This window comes from Oncorhynchus tshawytscha, linkage group LG03, assembly GCF_018296145.1.
Source record: "Oncorhynchus tshawytscha isolate Ot180627B linkage group LG03, Otsh_v2.0, whole genome shotgun sequence".
Classification (NCBI taxonomy): Eukaryota; Metazoa; Chordata; class Actinopteri; order Salmoniformes; family Salmonidae; genus Oncorhynchus; species Oncorhynchus tshawytscha.
Genome location: NC_056431.1, coordinates 66,065,071 through 66,078,106, shown reverse-complemented (window position 1 = coordinate 66,078,106; position 13,036 = coordinate 66,065,071). Strand labels below are relative to the sequence as shown.

At 46.1% G+C, this 13,036-nt stretch overlaps 1 pseudogene; it reads left to right on the top strand.

The window, feature by feature from the left end:
* Positions 1–11,912, top strand: part of LOC112247085 — a 29,245-nt pseudogene extending 17,333 nt beyond the window's left edge.
* The last annotated feature ends 1,124 nt before the right edge of the window (positions 11,913–13,036 follow it).

Below are 13,036 nucleotides of genomic sequence, written 5' to 3'. Positions count from 1 at the left end.
CCTCTACAGACATTTAGAACAGTATGATTGTGTCGCAATGGCTTCATCCAGATGATTTTCACTGCTCAGACTTGTCGTCAACCACAAATGGGGGGAATTGGTTGTCCTGCTTAATTGTTTGTGTCATGCTGTTGGACATTAAATCTATTGTAAATCACAACTGCCATTTTAGTAGGGTATTTATTAATGCCTCCATTTTAGTCTGGGATGGCTAAATATTAAACTTGGATTGGCCAGTTCCCCAGTCCTGTTTTCAGTACAGTATTGTTACTCTGCATATCTACATGCTGATGTATCTGTAACATACAGAGCATTCAGGAAGTATTCAGACCATAACCTTTCCCACATGTTACATTACAGCCTTATTCTAAAATAGATTAAATACATTTTTTCCCCTCATCTACACACACTACCCCATAATGACAAAACAAAAACAGATTTTTTTTATGTTTGCAAATTCCTAAAAAATATTTTATTGATTAATTATACGTATTCAAACCCTTTGCTTTGAGACTTGAAATTGAGCTCAGATGAATTCTGTTTACATTGATCATCTTTGAGATGTTTCTACAACATGATTGGATTCCACCAGTAGTAAATTTAAATTGTTTGGACATGATTTGGAAAGGCACACACCTGTCTATATAAGTTCCCACAGTTGACACTGTATGTCAGAGCAAAAACCGAGCCATGAGTTCGAAGGAATTGTCCGTAGAGCTCCGAGACAGGATTGTGTCGAGGCACATGTGACAGAATGGCGCCGGTGGAGGACGGCTGCCGTTTCACGGGCTCCTAACCAGCGTTGCTTTTTTTTCACATTGTTTGTAACAGTACATAATGTTGCTGCTACTGTCTCTTATGACTGAAAACAGCTTCTAGACATCAGAACAGTGTTTACTCACCTAGAGTTGGACGAAGATTTTCTCTTTAATGTGTCTGATGTGAAGGATATACTGCTACTCGGAGACCAGGCCCAAATCCCTGTCATATTCGCATGAAGAAAAGACCGAATTAAAGGAGGCTGGAGATCGGGGGCAAGTGAGTAACCCTCCTCAACCGTCCCTTCTATTGGCCAACATGCAATCACTGGAAAATAACTGGATGATCTCTGCTCGAGACTATCCTGACAACTGTAATATCTTGTGTTTCACAGTCGTGGTGGAACAACAAGGATAATATACAGTTGGCTGGGTTTTCCGTGCATCGGCAGGACAGAACAGTTACGTCTGGTAAGACGAGGGGTGGAGGTGTGTGTTTTTCAGTAACAGCTGGTGCGCAGTCTAATATTAAAAAGGTCTCTAGGTATCTCTAGGTACCACAACCCAATGCTGGCATTAAGACCGCACTCAATGAGTTGTATAAGGCCATAAGCAAACAAGAAAATGCTCACCCAGAAGCGGTGCTCCTAGTGTCCGGGGACTTTAATGTGCAACCAGAGGAAAAATAACTCTAGACCAGCTTTACTCCACACACAGAGGCATACAAAGCTCTCCCTCGCCCTCCATTTGGTAAATCTGACTATAACTCTATCCTCCTGACAACTGCTTACAAGCAAAACTAAAGCAGGAAGTTCCAGTGACTCGCTCAATATGGGAGAGGTCAGATGACGCGGATGCTACGCTACAGGGCAGTTTTGCTAGCACAGACTGGAATATGTTCCGGGATTCATCCAATGGCATTGGAGTATGCCACCTCAGTCACCTGCTCCATCAATACGTTCCTTGATGTCTTCGTCCCCACAGTGATTTTACCTACATATCCCAATCAGAAGCCATTGATTACAGGCAACATCTGCACTGAGCTAAACGGCTAGAGCGGCCGCTTTCAAGGAGTGGGACACTAATCCGGACGCTTCTAAGAAATCCTGCTATGCCCTTGGACGAACTATCAAACAGGCAAAGCATCAGTACAGGACTAATATGGAATCCTACTACACCGGTTCTGACGCTTGTTGGCTGTGGCAGGTCTTGCAAACTATTACAGACTACAAATGGAAACCCAGCCACAAGCTGCCCAGTGACGCAAGCCTACCAGACGAGCTAAATGCCTTTTATGCTCGCTTCGAGGCATGCAACACTGAAGCATGCATGAGGGCACCAGCTGTTCCGGACGACTGTGTGATCACGCTCTCGATAACCTATGTGAGCAAGACCTTTTAAACAGGTCAACATTCACAAGGCCGCGGGGCCAGACGGATTACCAGCACGTGTACTCCAATCATGCGCTGATCAACTGGCAAGTGTCTTCACTGACCATTTTCAACCTGTCCCTGGCTGAATCTGTAATACTTACATGCTTCAAGTACACCACCATACCCCATGTGCCCAAGGTGAAGGTAAACTGCCTAATTGAGTACCGCCCGTAGCACTCACTTCGATAGCCATGAAGTTCTTTGAAATACTGTTCATGGCTCACGTCAACACCATCATCCCCAAAACCCTAGACCTACTCCAATTTGCATACTGCCCCATCAGATCCACAGATGACGCAATCTCAATCACACTCCACGCTTTCCTTTCCCACCTGGACAAAAGGAACACCTATGGAAGAATGCTGTTCATTTACTACAGCTCAGTGTTCAACACCATAGTGACGACAAAGCTCATCACTAAGCTAAGGACCCTGGCACTAAACATCTCCCTTTGCAACTGAATCCTGGACTTCCTGACGGGCCACCCCAGGTGGTAAGGGTAGGCAACAACACATCTGCACGCTGATCCTCAACACGGGGGCCCCTTGGGTGCATGCTTTGGCCCCTCATGTTCACCCATGATTGCGTGGCCAGGCTCAACTGCAACACCATCATTAAGTTTGCTGATGACACAACAGTAGGCCTGATCACCGACAACGATGAGACAGCCTATAGGAAGTCCAAGACTTGGCTGGTGTGTTGCCAGGACAACAACCTATCACTCAACCTGAGCAAGACAAAGGAGATGATCGTTGACTGCAGGAAATGGAGGGCCAAACACGCTCCCATTCTCATTGATGGTACTGTAGTTGAGCGGGTCGAGAGTTTCAAATTCTTATCGTAGTTCAAACACACCAAGACAGTCGCGAAGAGGGCATCTTTCCCCTCAGGAGACCGAAAAGATTTTGCATGGGTCTCCAGATCCTCAAAAAGTTCTACAGATGCACAATCAAGAGCATCCAGACCGGTTGCATAACCGCCTGGTATGGCAATCCGACCATATTGCTATTTTGTTTTTATTAAATTTTTACTTTCCTTTATTTAGTCAATATTTTCTTAACCAACAATGCAGTTTGAGAAATGGAGTTATGGGCTTGTAAGGAAGCATTTCACGGTAAGGTCTACACCTGTTGTATTCGGCATATGTGACATACAATTTGATTTTGATTTGAGATCTGGGGAACAGTACCAAAAATGTCTGCAGCTTTGAAGGACCCCAAGAACACAGTGGCCTCCATAATTCTTAAATTGAAGAGGTTTGGAACTAAACTCTTTTTGCTAGTCCTGTCTGGTCCAGCAACGGTGGGTTTGTGCCCATAGGTGACATTGTTGCCGGTGATGTCTGGTGAAGACCTGCCTTACAACAGGCCTACAAGCCCTCAGTCCAGCCTCTCTCAGCCTATTGCGGACAGTCTGAGCACTAATGGAGGGTTTGTGCATTCCTGGTGTAACTCGGGCAGTTGTTGCCATCCTGTACCTGTCCCCCCGCAGGTGTGATGTTCAGGTGTACCGATCCTGTGCAGGTGGTGTTAGACGTGGTCTGCCACTGCGAGGACGATCAGCTGTCCGTTCTGTCTCCCTGTAGCACTGTCTTAGACGTCTCACAGTACGGACATTGCAATATTTTGCCCTGACCACATCTGCAGTACTCTTGCCTCCTTGCAGCATGCCTAATGCACATTCACGCAGATGAGCAGGGACCCGGGGTATCTTTCTTTTGGTGTTTTTCAGAGTCAGTAGAAAGGCCTCTTTAGTGTCCCAAGTGTTCATAACTGTGACCTTAATTGTCTACAGTCTGTAAGCTGTTAGTGTCTTAACGACCGTTCCACAGGTGCATGTTCATTTATTGTTTATGGTTCATTGAACAAGCATGGGAAACAGTGTTTAAACCCTTTACAATGAAGATCTATGAAGTTATTTGCATTTTTACGAATTCTTTGAAAGACAGGGTCCTGAAAAGGGGATGGTTTTTGCTGAGTTCTGCAAGACCCTTCCTCGAGCTGGCCGCCCAGCCAAACTGAGCAATTTGGGGAGAAGGGCCTTTGTCAGGGAGGTGACCAAGAACCCGATGGTCACTCTAACATGGGTCCAGAGTTCCTCTAAGGACAACCATCTCTGCAGCACTCCACCAATTAGGCCTTTATGGTAGTTTGGACAGATGAAACACTTTTACTTTAGTTTATTTAGTAAATATTTTCTTAACTCTATTTCTTGAACTGCTTTGTTGGTTAAGGGCTTGTAACTAAGCATTTCACAGTAAGGTCTACTGATGTATTTGGCGCTTGTGATCAAATAAAATTAGATTTCCTTTGAGTAAAAGATGCATGACAGCCCGCTTGGAGTTTGCCAAAAGGTACGTAAAGACTCTCAGACCATGAGAAACAAGATTCTCAGGTCTGATTAAACCAAGATTGAACTCGTTGGCCTGAATGCCAAGCATCATGTCTGGAGGAAACCTGGTTCCATCCCTGTGGTGAATCATGGTGGTGGCAGCATCATGCTGTGGGGATATTTTTCAGCGCCAGGGACTGGGAGACTAGTAAGAAGTACAGAAATACTTCATGAATACCTGCTCTCGACCTCGGACTGGGGCAAAGGTTCACCTTCCAACAGGACAAACAACCCTAAGCACACAGCCAAGACAACGCAGGAGTGGCTTCGGGACAAGTCTCTGAATGTCCTTGAGAGGCTCACCTAGAGCCCTGACTTGAACCCGATTTAACATCTCCAGAGAGACCTGAAAATACCTGTGCAACGCTCCCCATCCAACCTGACAGAGCTTGAAATCATCTGCAGAGAAGGGGAGAAAATCCCCTAAATACAGGTGTGCCGAGCTTGTAGCGACATACCCAAGAAGACTCAAGGTTGTAATCGCTGCCAAACATGCTTCAACAAAGTACTAAGGGTCTGAATACTTATGTAAATGTCATTTTTCAGTTTTTATCATCTTTATACATTTCCCAAAAAATCTGTTTTTTGATTGGTCATTTGTGGGGTATTGTGTGTAGATTGAGGAAGAACACAGAGCTTCAACTCTTGGTCCCGCTGGGTATTCCCATAATGGTGGTGATCTGGAATGAACACAGTTTCACCTCTTGAACCCGCTGGGTATTTCCATAATGGTGGTGATCTGGAATGAACACAGCTTCAACTCTTGAACCCGCTGGGTATTCCCATAATGGTGGTGATCTGGAATGAACACAGTTTCAACTCTTGAACCCACTGGGTATTCCCATAATGGTGGTGATCTGGAATGAACACAGCTTCAACTCTTGAACCCGCTGGGTATTCCCATAATGGTGGTGATCTGGAATGAACACAGCTTCAACTCTTGAACCCGCTGGGTATTCCCATAATGGTGGTGATCTGGAATGAACACAGCTTCAACTCTTGAACCCGCTGGGTATTCCCATAATGGTGGTGATCTGGAATGAACACAGCTTCAACTCTTGAACCCGCTGGGTATTCCCATAATGGTGGTGATCTGGAATGAACACAGCTTCAACTCTTGAACCCGCTGGGTATTCCCATAATGGTGGTGACCTGGAATCAACAGAGCTCGAAAGTAACTCTCTTACCAGGTAACGAGGTGTGCTAGTATTTGGCATCTCAGTATATGACACAGACAGACACAGGAAGGGAGGGGACAGAGGAACATGTTGTGAGTCAGTCTTATTATTAAGCTACCTCATTATTTTGGATGTGTTGTTTTTTCATTGGCAGTCACGTCTTTTGGCTCTTCTGGCTCTCCGTAGCCGCCTCCATCCTTGGAGACGTCTCTGATTTCACCCAGAAAGACCCATAACCAGCTCACTGACAAAACCCCACCACAGGATCCAAACCACAGCTGGTACACGCACACGCACGGTAGGCTCGTTGAGCTGTGGCTTGAACACAGAGGAGCCATACCAGGGCCTCTAAACCGCACTTGGAACAAAGAGAGTGCGGTTCCACATGGTGTTGGTTTGACCGTCTTCCCCAGACCAGCTCTGTGGTTTTGGCTTGGGCAGGGTTCAGGCTTCTCCAAGGGGTTTGGGTTGAGTTTAACAGAGCCAAGACACCGCTAAGAGTCTAAAGTTAGTCATTCTTCCGTACATCTTACTTATTCAACTCAGTCGTACCCTTTATATTCCAGACCCTTGCACTTTGTGTTGGTTATTAGTTTTAGTTTGTCCATAAATGACTGTGCGGTCATATAACGGTCACGGGCTGTTACTAGATTCAGGGTGACATCGCTGACTGTGTGGTTGGCTGGTCGTCTTCTGGAGTTCATAATCCTCATCTTTTCCTCCCTCTGCTCATCCGTTCCTCCCTCTCTCCCAGACTTCCAGGGAGGAGAGAGGCTCTGGGGCTGCAGCTGTTGGCCAGACGGCCGAATCAGGCTGCAGGGACACGTTTTTCTCTATCCCAAGGCTCTGGTGAGAGAGAGACCCCAAATGTTCCCTTAGTTCGGGAGTGTCCATAGGGTCTGTACAAAGACAATACATTGAAGACTGATCATCGTTGACCAGGAATAGTCTCAAAGGATCAGTGCACTCCTGCCAACATGTTGGGAATGAACACGTTGATTAAGGGTGTGGTGCCTTGAAAATATGCACAGAGGACTTCTTCAGAAACGCAACGAGGACACAGATCATGTACTTTGGGAGTAGATGGACCAGTCACTCTCTCGTCTCTGTCAACATTTGGTTTGGGTTTATACGTAAACATGGAGCTAACAAGATCCATAAGCAGAAGATTTCTAGTGGCTGTCTCATTTACACTGAGTGGACAAAACATTATGAACACCTCTTTCCATGACTTAGACTGACCAGGTGAATCCAGATGAAAGCCATGATCTCTTATTGAGGTCACTTGTTAAATCCACTTCAATCAGTGTAGATGAAGGGGAGGAGACAGGTTAATAAAGAAGGATTTTTAAACCTTGAGACATGGATTGTGTATCTGTCATCCAGAGGGTGACTGGGCAAGACAAAAGAATGAAGTTCCTCTGAACGGGTTATGGTAGTAGGTGCCAGGCGCACCGGTTTGTGTCAAGAGCTGCAAAGCTGCTGTATTTTTATACACAACAGTTTCCCGTGTGTATCAAGAATGGGCCACCACCCAAAGGACATCTAACCAACTTGACACAACTGTGGGAATCATTGGAGTTGACATGGGCCACCTTGTAGAGTCCATGCCCTGACAAATTGAGGCTGTTCTGAGGGGAGGGGGGGTGCAACTCACTATTAGGAAGGTGTTTTGTACAGATGACGTTCAACCCTAGATGAGGAATGTTCTGTGTTTGTTTGTCTCTGAGTTTTAGCACACCTGTTCACCCACCACTGCACAGACGGTGTCTTTGATGCTTTATCAGATGGAATACCTCTCCAGCTTGAAAGTTGGCTGTCAGAAGTATTACAATGTGAACCTTTAATCCGTCTGTCTGCTTATTTCAAGACATGGCATATGGGGGTGTAGTGAGAGACCCAATAGGCTGGAAGATACTCTTTCCAATATTTATCTTGAAAAAAAAGTATACTCAATCATTCCGCCATCATGAAAACAATGGAAAAATATGATTTATTGAAATAGCATGGGTGACCAAGAAAAACAAATTGATACAATTTAAGGCCAAGTGGTAAACAATGCAGGCACAGGGGATGGGGGTGTAAGCATGCTGGTCTAGTGCAAAGTCTAGGTCCAAAAGGTTTTTAACAGCTTCTACCCCCAAGCCATTAGACTCCTGAACAGCAAATCAAATGGCAAACTGGACTGTTTGCATTGAACCACCCCCATTTTTACGCTGCTGCTACTCTCTGCTTATTATCTATGCATAGTCACTTTACCTCTACCTACATGTACGTTACCTCGACTAACCTGTGCCCTTCACACAACGACTCTCTACCGGTACCCCCTGTATATAGTCTCACTACTGTTATTTTTATCGTTGCTCTTTCATTATTTATTTTAGTGAATACTGTTATCACTTTTTCTTGACTGCATTGTTGGTTAAGGGATTATAAGTAAGCATTTCACTGTACCTGTTGTATTCGGTGCATGTGACAAATACATTATTTGATTTTAACTCACCCCTGCAGGTCCATGTGCTCAACATCCATAGAGTACAACCCTACCTCACACATGAAGCAGTGCTGGCGCTTGTCATCTCCCATCTGGACTACTGCAACTCGCTGTTGGCTGGGCTCCCCGCTTGTCAAACCCCTGCACCTTATCCAGAACACTGCAACCCACCTGGTGTTCAACCTTCCCAAGTTCTCCCATGTCACCCATCTCCTCCGCACACTCCACTGGCTTCCAGTTCAACCTTGCATCCACAAAAGACCATGGTACTTGCCTTCGGAGCAGCGAGAAGAACTGCCTACCTTCAGGCTCTGTTAAAACCCTACACCCCAAACTGAGCACTCTGTTCTGCCACCTCTTGGCACTCTCACCGCTATGGGAGAGCAGCTCCCGCTCAGCCCAGTCCAAGCTCTCCTCCATCCTGGCACCCCAATGGTGGAAACAGCTTCACCCTGAAGCTTGGACAGCAACCTCCCTGCCCATCTTCAAAACCATTTGGAACTCTGCCTCTTCAAGGAGTATCTTAAATAATCCCACAGTACCCCCCTCGCACAACCTCCTCAGCCCCCCACACACACAAAGAAATTGACTTTTGTGTACTCGCACTTGACCCCCCTTACTGGCTCTGACTTTGCTGATACCTGCTTTATTGAGGAAAATGTACTTACTATGACTGTGTGTGGTTGTTCCACCTAGCTATCTTAAGGTGAATGCACTAACTGATAAGAGCATCTGCTAAATAACTAACGTAAATGTAATACCAGCCATATTATCTTGTTTCCTTTCTGAAAACATCCCTAATAGGCTTGAGAACTACAGTGAAGCAATAACATTCCAGATAATTTTTCCAGCTCTGTTTTGTGTTCAGCTGAAGGGATGTGCAGGCAGCCAGTCTCTCTCCATAGAGCCGCAGTGATTTCTCTGTCCTCTGGGACTTACATTTACTGATCAGAGATGAATTCTTCTGGCCAATGAGGCCTGACGGCAGCTCCATCCACCCCTCTATCTGATTACATAACACACATGATGGATAGCAGACAGGAAACCAAGACGTAGAGAAAGTCAGCACCTACATGCTCGCGAGCACACACACACATATTCACACACACATTCACTCACACACTTTGTGATTCTCACTCAAGCACCATGGTGCTCACATTACAGGGGTTAACAGTGGGCTTACAGCTGATTCATAGATGCAGTCCTATAGAGCAGTATGTCTGGTTTCATTGTATAGACTTTTCACAATTTGGGGCAAGATGGTAGCCTAGTGGTTAGAGCGTTGGGCCTTGTCAGCTTGGGAATCGAATCCCTGAGCTGACAATGTAAAAATCTGTCGTTCTGCCCCTGAACAAGGCAGTTAACCCACTGTTCCTCAGTAGGCCGTCATTGTAAATAAGAATTTGCTCTTAACTGACTTGCCTAGTTACATTTTTGTAAATGTTTGAATCATGTTAGATGAGTGATCACCAATTGTGGAGGAATGAAACATGGTTCTTTCATCTGGTCCAGACTTGGGTCAAAATGTATTTGTACTTAATGTACCTGAAGTATTTGAAAGAAAACAAATGGCATTTCAACCCAGACACGGACCTACAGTATGGATCTGGGTTATGATCTGGGCCTGGGAGTGTATAAGATGGCTTCATGTGTCACCCTGTCTGTCTGTAGTAGACGGTCTAATTAGTTCCCCAGTCCACTGCAGCTCAGACCCTTGTTTTTTTATTTATCTTCCTCTGACTTTGAGAAAGTTTGTCCCCTGCAGGTTTTGGGTCAGTTTTATTCGGGCACATTTGTGCCCCAGCTGTTTGGACCTGTGTGTGCATTGTCTGTGTATCTTTCAGCCACTGTGTGTGTGTGTGTGTGTGTGTGTGTGTGTGTGTGTGTGTATCTTTCAGCCACTGTGTGTGTGTGGAGTGAACTACCACTTCAGTGAGTGTTTAATCAGCCTAGTGATAGCCTAGCACAAATGTCCCTGCAGAACTTGTTAGAATTATGTCTAGTCCCTTTGTCCCTCACAAATGAGTTCCATAGGGCTCTGTTACAGGCCCTCTGAGTGGAAAATCAACGCTTTGTTTTAACTGGCACATGAAAAAAACAGTGAACTTTAGCAAAAAATAAAAGCATTGGTCAGGCAGCTGTGCCAGACAACCTCATGTTAATCAGCTTTGACCTGCGCAGAAGCAACCATCAAATCAATTTAGCAGATGTTATTGCGGGTGTAGCGAAATGCTTGTGTTCCTAGCTCCAACAGTGCAATAATATCTAACCATACACAACAATACACATGAATCGAAAAGTAAAAGAATGGAATATTCCTTGCCTGTCGCAAAAAGTTTGACTGTCAGTGTCTTGGTCTTTGAAGCTTGGCGGTCCGGTCCAGTCCACATTGTGAGAGCACACTACGTGCATGTGTATGTGCCGTTTTGTGTTTATAAACTTCTAGTTTTTATTTTCAGACACTCTTAACCACACTCCTCAGTCCATGGTATTGAGCTGACTTTCCAGTCTAGACTTTTAAATGTGACATGGACCTGAAAAAGAAAGAGAGAGACACACACAGACAGACCTGTGAGGTTATGGCTAATTAAAGTTGGGAGGGAAGTGTCTTGTCTACTGACACAGTCAGACCTGTTTAGACAGATGGCACCCGCTCTGACCCAACACGTCTATCCAAATAAAAGTGTGTGTGCGTGTTTAGCTTGGAGCTGTTCAGATAACTGTAATGTGTCATAGAGAGTGTCTAGGTGCAGGGCTTTGAAGAACCAGTCCTGTTTTATTTTAGTGCTCGGGCTGTTTGCATTAAGACGATCCTGTCTGGTTCCATCCAGACACCCAGGTGTGTGTGTCTGTCATACTGATGTCCTCCATCTCTCTTCTCCAGGTCAGATGTACCAGCAGTACCAGTCTCCAGGTGGATATCCTCCCCAGCAGCCAGCACCGCAGCAGCAGTATGGCATGCAGTACCCTGGTAAGACAGTGACACTTTCCCTCAGAAAAGGTCCAAGAAGGTCATGCTGATCTTATAACAATGGCCCAGACTTTCACAGGAATGATGCTATGAATGTGAAATCGATTACAATCAAAAGTTGTACTGTACTTCTCCCCCCAACTCTCTCTCACTCAGCAGGATGCACCCCCCAGCCCGGCACCCCTCAGCCTCAACAGCAGCAGTTCCAGAACTACCCTGCCCCCACCTCCCAGGCCCCCGCCCCCAGCCAAGGCCCAGCCCCCGGCTTTCAGGGAGGCCAACAGCAGGCCGCTCCACCCCAAGGTCCCCAGCAGTACCCCTCAGGGGCCTTCCCTCCCCAAAACTACACCTCCCAGGCCAACCAGCCTGCCAACTACAGCCTACCCCCACCTCCCAGTCTGGCCAGGGTTACCAGGCCTGTCCCAGCTACACTCCTCCCCCCGGTAGCAACGTTACCCCCCCTCCTGGGGCGTCCAACCCCTATGCCCGCAACCGGCCCCCCTTCGGCTCGGGCTATGCCCAGCCTGGCCCTGGGTACCGGTAAAAGAGAAGGAACGGAAAACGTTATCCACCCACCACTCCCCTTTGTGTCCTGGCTGGCTCTGTTTGGCCTGGGTTCGGTAAACATGGTCTGCTAATCTGTCCATCTGTCCTTCTGTCAGTCCTCAGTCACTGATGAGTTCATATCCAAAACAAACTACAACTCCCCCCCATCTGATCGTCTGTGTTCTGTCTCGACCCCACCACCACCACACACACCCATGTGCTATTGTCTGTCTCGACCCCACCACCACACACACCCATGTGTTATTGTCTGTGTTCTGTCTCGAGCCCTCCACCACACACACAAACCCATGTTATTGTCTGTGTTCTGTCTCGATCCCCTCCACCACACACACAAACCCATGTTATTGTCTGTGTTCTGTCTCGAGCCCCCACCACACACACAAACCCATGTTATTGTCTGTGTTCTGTCTCGAGCCCTCCACCACACACACAAACCCATGTTATTGTCTGTGTTCTGTCTCGAGCCACCACCACACACACAAACCCATGTTATTGTCTGTGTTCTGTCTCGACCCCACCACCACACACAAACCCATGTGTTATTGTCTGTGTTCTGTCTCGAGCCCTCCACCACACACACAAACCCATGTTATTGTCTGTGTTCTGTCTCGAGCCCTCCACCACACACACAAACCCATGTTATTGTCTGTGTTCTGTCTCGATCCCACCACCACACACACACAAACCCATGTGTTATTGTCTGTCTCGATCCCACCACCACACACACACAAACCCATGTGTTATTGTCTGTCTCGATCCCACCACCACCACACACAAACCCACGTGTTATTGTCTGTGTTCTGTCTCGACCCCACCACCACACACACACACCCATGTGTTATGGCCCTGTTATTTGTAATTGAATGTTCCCTACCCACACCCTATGTGTCTGTCATCAGGGTGGGCTCAATTTGAATTGAAGGCAGTCAATTCAGGAAGTTAACTAAAATGTACAATAATAAAAAAGGGCATTTTCAATGACTTCTCAATAAACTGAAAAGTCTAAGTTATTTATTTCAAAATGTTTTTAAATGTTTTAATTTCTAATTGACAGTTCAAATTGTGCTCAACACTGGTGAACATGTAGTCAGTCTGTAAGCACACTCAGCTGGGAGAACAAAACAGGCTGAAATATGAAGGCTGTCTTATTATCATCATCCGACTTTATCTTGCTAGTCTGACAGCTGTAAATGCACCTGTATCCGCTGGTCAACAGATGATGTTGATTCGTATTGCATTTAACT